Source organism: Lissotriton helveticus, chromosome 7 (assembly GCF_964261635.1).
Source record: "Lissotriton helveticus chromosome 7, aLisHel1.1, whole genome shotgun sequence".
In the NCBI taxonomy this organism is placed as follows: Eukaryota; Metazoa; Chordata; class Amphibia; order Caudata; family Salamandridae; genus Lissotriton; species Lissotriton helveticus.
Window position 1 is genome coordinate 762,896,767 of NC_136068.1, and position 6,000 is coordinate 762,902,766.

The following is a 6,000-nucleotide window of genomic DNA, read 5'->3' on the forward strand; positions in this document are numbered from 1 at the left end:
AAAGAGTTGACATTTAAATTTTGTCACCTTTGTTACCAGAATTTGATTCTTTTCCTCACTAAAATTACTCTTCCTCCTCCCCTGGGGGGTCTGTCTGGACATCTTGGGTGGCACTGGTTTGATGGGGTTGTTACCCGGGCTGCTGCTGTCTACTCCATCTCTCCCTTTGACGTATCTGGAAATATTCTTTTCTTCAAATGCGTCACTTTTTAAGGGATTTTTTACGCATGACGCAATGTAATGTGAGGCTAGGGTGATTTATGTTACTTTACATGGAGCAGAGCGGCCTAGCATCACTTTGGCTGCACATGCGTCTGTTTTCTCTGAAGCAGCCATCCCACGGAAGCGTCATTTTTTTTGTTGCTGTCAAATTTCTGTTTATTGGCATTTAGGCATAAGGTACAATTCCAAACACAGTAGGCTAAAGGCCCTTTCAACATTCTGAATGCAATGAAATGGACGACCAGAGCGGTTCATTAGTAGCCCTTAGTGGCGTGGCAGTAATTCATAAAGAAGAAAAATAACAAATGAACCCAACTCCCCCCTCTTACCCTCCTCCCATTGGTGGAGAAGCATGCCCATCCCCCCGTGCTACTATTTAAATCTGACCTGTGGAGTGTGTAGTATCTATACGCTGTTATCTTGGATACAGGGTGTTGTCCATTAAAAACCATATGCGTGAACCCTTTTGTTGATTCTAGAATTGGAACAGGTGTAACCCTCGTAGTATAGGTGGACAGAAGGCTAATGGGAGCCCCTTTGTGAGAAACGCCACCAGCGGTCCCCACTTATATTCAAAGTTCTTGTATTCATCTCTGAAGATGTCTGACTCCATCGTGAGCATTTTCCATAGACGAGAATGCCATTGTGCCAGTATGTGCGCCTCTTTCTTCTTCCAGTTAGCTGCTATCGTCTTTTTAGCCTCTCCCAAACAAGCCCACATAATTGCCTTATCTGCCTTAGTTTGGTGTTTTGGTGAGGTGGTTCTAAGGCCTAAGAGGGTCATCTCTAAGGAGGTCTCAACATAGTTTTCATCTGGGCTAGGATTTCTTCCCAGAATGGTTTAATTGTTGGGCAGTCCTGCCAAATATGGCGGAAGTCTCCGAGGGCCACACACCCTCTCCAGCAGAGATCTGAGGTGAGCAGGAAGATCCGCTTAAGTTTGGCACGTACTAAATACCAGTTGAATAAAATCTTGTAGTGTACCTCCCTCAAGTCGAGTGAGTGGTTAAATTTATCAATGTCGACCAAAGGTGTTTCCATTCCCCTTCAGTAACCTCCCGTCCCAGGGTCTGTTCCCAGGTAGCTTTATATCGAGGCTGTGGTGCGGTCGTAGTGGATGCCAGTAGTTTACACAAAAAGGAGAGCGTGCCCTTGGATGAAGTAGCTTTCCGCACTAAGTTTCTATCGGGTCCGGTGTCTAGTTGCCGCATCTCTAAAATGTGAGTGTAGTACTCAATGTTTAAGTTGCAGATAGTGAAAGCGCTCTTAAGGTGGTACCCCAAAATCCTGTTGACAGTTCTCAAAAGTGATAATATCATAGTTGGGGAAAAGGTCGGAGATCACTTTGCTCCCTCTCTCTCGCCAAGAGCCAAATGGCCCTTCTTTGAGCGCTGGGGGAAAGTCCGGATTAAAATGTATAGGGGTATAGGGAGATGGAAAAGAGGTCCAACCCCTGCTCTTATTCACCTCATCCCAAGTCTTAAGCGTAGTCCTAGTAGGGGTGCTGCCAGACGTAGCGGAGTATCATAGACCAAATTCCTTTTACATAATCCTTCTCTAGTTCTATTTGGAGAGCCTGGAATAGGTAGAGTAATTTAGGAAGAAGGGTCATTTTGACTGCATTAATCCTACCCACCCTCGAGATAAACAGTGGTTTCCATCACTGTAGTTCCTGTTTTATCTGTCTAAGTTGGGCTAGGGAAGTTCTCAAGGAACAGTCCTTCTATACAGGAGGTGATCTGAATCCTCAAGTAAGTTAAACTGTGCTTGGCCCAAGCAAATGGAGATTCCTCCTGAATTAGTAGCCTTGCCTCCTCCGACAGTGTTAGGTTAAGTATCGAGGATTTAGTGAAATTGACCTGGAAGCCTGCCATTCCCTCAAATGCTTTTAGTTCCGGTTGTAGTGCCCGGAGAGACATTCTAGGAGCCGTGAGAGTTAACAGAATGTCGTCTGCGAATAATTGGCACCTTGTGTTCGTCTCCCCCAAATCTAATGCCTTGATGTCTGGATACACCCTGAGTCTGGCCGCCAGCGGCTCAAAACTCAGAGTGAACAGCAGTGGGGTCAAGGGGCACCCTTGTCTCGTTCCTCATCCCAGCTCAAAAAACGGCAAGCTCACCCCATTAACCTGAACTCTAGAGCATGGGCTTAAGTAATTGGCTCATATCATTTGTATAAATTTCCAAAGCCAAACCTCTCCGGAGTGCGAAATAGGAAAGCCAATCCACTCTGTTGAAGGCTTTTTCTGCGTCTAAGCCTAACACTATCGCTGGAATTTTGAATTTGTTGGCTTTTTTTAAGAGATGAAGAGTTCTGCAGATGTTATCATGCGTCTGTCTCCCTTTTATAAAACCAGACTGATCTGGATGGATGATGTCGGATGCCTATATGAGGCACAGGCTGTGGCTTTTTCCCTGGCTTTGGGATGACTGTGATGAGTGCTTCTGCTATGGTGGGGGTGACTGCTTGTCTTATTGCTACATCGTTAAATAGGGCTGTCAGATGGGGCAGCAGTTCGAGCGCTTATAAAAGATGTCTTTTAGCCCATCCGTCCCTGGGGACTTATGAGGTTTAAGTGCTCCAATCACGAGCCACACCTACTTTTCAGAGATTGTGATGTTTAGCTGGTCTCTCCACATGTCTCAGATCTCAGGGTGCGTGAGGGAGTCTAAGAAGGCCATCTGCGCTGCAGTGTCAGGGGGTGTCGCTGTATAGAGTTCTTGGTAAAAAGTGCCAAACAGACGCCTTACCTCTGTCATCTAATTCTAACTCCTCCCTACTTTGTAAATCCCTCCAATAAACTCCCTCGCCCTTTTTAGGTCTCGACTGGCATTAACAGTGCGCATGCGCTGCCCTTGCCATTCGAGGGCTTCTTGGAAACAATACGGTTCCAGAAGTCGTGTCTCTGCTCCACCCATAATTTTGATTGGCGTGCGTCGTTTGTCGTCATTCATTATGCCGAACAGAGTTCGTTGATTGGACTGGAGAGTTTTTAGTCCCTCCTGATTGCCACCCTGTCCAGTTTTAGCCCCGCCCACCTGGACTGGATGCTTTACTGGCGGCATGACACTCTCCTCTTTATTACTCGGTGTTCGGTGTTTGGGAGAAAGCGCGATGTAAACAAGCGTCTGCCGCGTGTTGTGCATTTACTATTTTGTGGCGTTTACGCATTAATAATCTTTATAAGTTTATTGCGGCTTGGGGCTTGTACCGGTACGAACGCATAGAAGTTAAGAACATCTATGCGTATTGGTGCTTCTGCCGATTTGTACACATTTTTAAAAACACCTACAGGTAGGCAATGGCAACAGCTTGTTTTTGGGGCATTCAATGGTACCGCTTGCCCACTCCCGCTCTTGTTCCCTTTATGAATATCTATCATCTGCTCCTAGCACGAGTGCTACCCATTGTCTGTGCTGCCTTTGCTCCAGCCCTCTCCCGTTATCCTTGTTTCCTTGGTGTTTGCGCACTCTTTGCACTGGTTTTCCTGTTTCAGCGCGGTCTGCTCTTCGTTTTCCTGTGCGATCATGTTAATAAAAAAAAGCTGTGCGGCCAGTTAGTTGCACCCGCCATTCTTCACCCTCCTCCACATCACATCCATACCCTTCATGTTGCATGTCCACGTTATTTTACTTATTTATTTTCATTAACTGCCTTCCACGCTCACTCTCCTCTGTGGATTTGGGGGGGGGGCCTAGGGACCACCCAAAGGTGTAGAGCCCCCTTCGTCCTCAGGTCCAGAAACAAAGTGAAACCAACACTGGAGCACAGAGAGAAAGGAGGTTTATTATCGTCTCACGAGAGAGAGAGAGCATCATCAGCAGACACTCAGAACTGTCTGAGGAGGCAACTTGAACACAGCAGAGACTTCATAGTTCTTATACCCTTACCCCCCCTTACCCTCTGTGCACAAGCTAACAAAGAAGACAAAGTCAGGAGAAGTGTACGTGAACAAAATATCAGCAGATGTTCCATTTGACGGTTGAATGATCGCCACAGGTATACAAAGAAGAACGTAGCTTTCTGCAAAATCTAAGAAACTTTCCGTTTCGGGAAGTTACACAGGAGTCAGATGACTTGAGAGACACAGAAAGGGCAGACCGGGGTGAACATTCCTAACACACAAGTTGTATACAGAGACACGATGGGGGAAAGAGTACAAAATGGCTGAGCGAGTGTCAAGATAAAGAATACATTTTTCACAGTCCCTCCTGTTGACAGGAGCGAAGCTGAAAGTCTTGAGGCATTGTTCCAATCGTTGGTACGTGTGGCTAGTGTGACTAGCTGGAAGACTGTCTTATCTTCTGCTGTACTTTTACTCTTTTCAAAAGTTTCCTGAGGAATAATGTAGAGCCTCAGTGGTCATACCTGTAAACAGAAAAAGTAACCATTGGTACCTGTCTTCAAGTAATTTGAGAGGTTACTAGCACTTCTATTACTTAGGCACTTTCAATATGAAGAAAACAAAGTGATGAAGAAGTTAAAGATGTCTCGTTGTCACAACTTGTGGACTGAGGGGTTGGGGTGTTGATGTTTCCAGACGTTCTTAGTTGATGTATGCTTGGGGTCTGCTTACACACACTTTTCCTTTCTCTCCTGTGTGGAGCACGTGCAACCCTTCAGGATGAGCTTGGGATACCATTCTCACTTGGTAGTTTCTGTGGAACACATGTAGTTTCTGTGTAGCTCCTAGCCCCTTGCACAACTACTCAATCACATGTGAGATGAACGGCAGTCCAAAAGCGTAGGTACTTTAAAGCGCAGTATGGAATCTTTCAGGAAGCATTTGGCAATTATACATTGCAGTTCTTGGATTGGTGTGCCTCAGTCCATGTGCTGAATATGCACACAATAACCAACACATACTTGTAGTTTGAGTAGGGGGCATGCTGAGGAAGTCCATTTAATGTGGGGAAGAGAAGTGGCCTGGGCCAGTGGAAGTACCCATTCCAATTTAAACTTTGTACCAACATTTAGGAAAACAGTCTGATCATTCCATCACGTCCTACAAGTGATGAACCATGAAAAAGTAGGGCCATGGGAGCAAGCATTATCGGTGGTAAACATATCTTTCCATTTGGGCCTCTCCATATTCCTTTTCTGTTTGCATACATCCTCCTCTGTTCCCTTCTTCCTTTTCTTCCACCCAGCCCTTTCAATATTATACTTAGGGTCATAGTACATATCATCATCCTTTATCTTTATATCATGATATCATGTGTAGTAGAAGCAACCTGAATCATTGTGTACTCCAACCATGATACATAGTCCTTGGAGGAGGTGTGTGTGCAGCACATTCTACAATTGAAACTTTGGTTGCAACAGGCCTTGCAATAGTTGTGCTATTAATGGTGCATGCTGTATTTGTTGACATCCCTATATGACACTTTAAAAAGAAATATATTATCTCTAAAAGAAGAATTAAAACAGTGTGCTATAGCTTGTCCCAACAGCAAATACAGTTGAAAATCTCTGTCATAGTAACACCTCTGGGAATCAAAAGACTCGTAGTTGTCAAAGTGTGCCAATCCTTTAATCATTGAAATCCAATTTCAAACACCTTTAAAGACTGCACCTGTATACTGAAAGACATATTAAATCTATACTCACTGTATCCCAAAACTGTATAATATGAAGCACAGCTATTCAATGCACACTGTCCTTCTGTATTTACATATACTCATATTCTGATTACTAATTCCTCAATACATAAATGTAATCCTCCTATATTTTATCCATCCTTTGTAGTCCCTGGTGAATGCACTACATTTAGAATG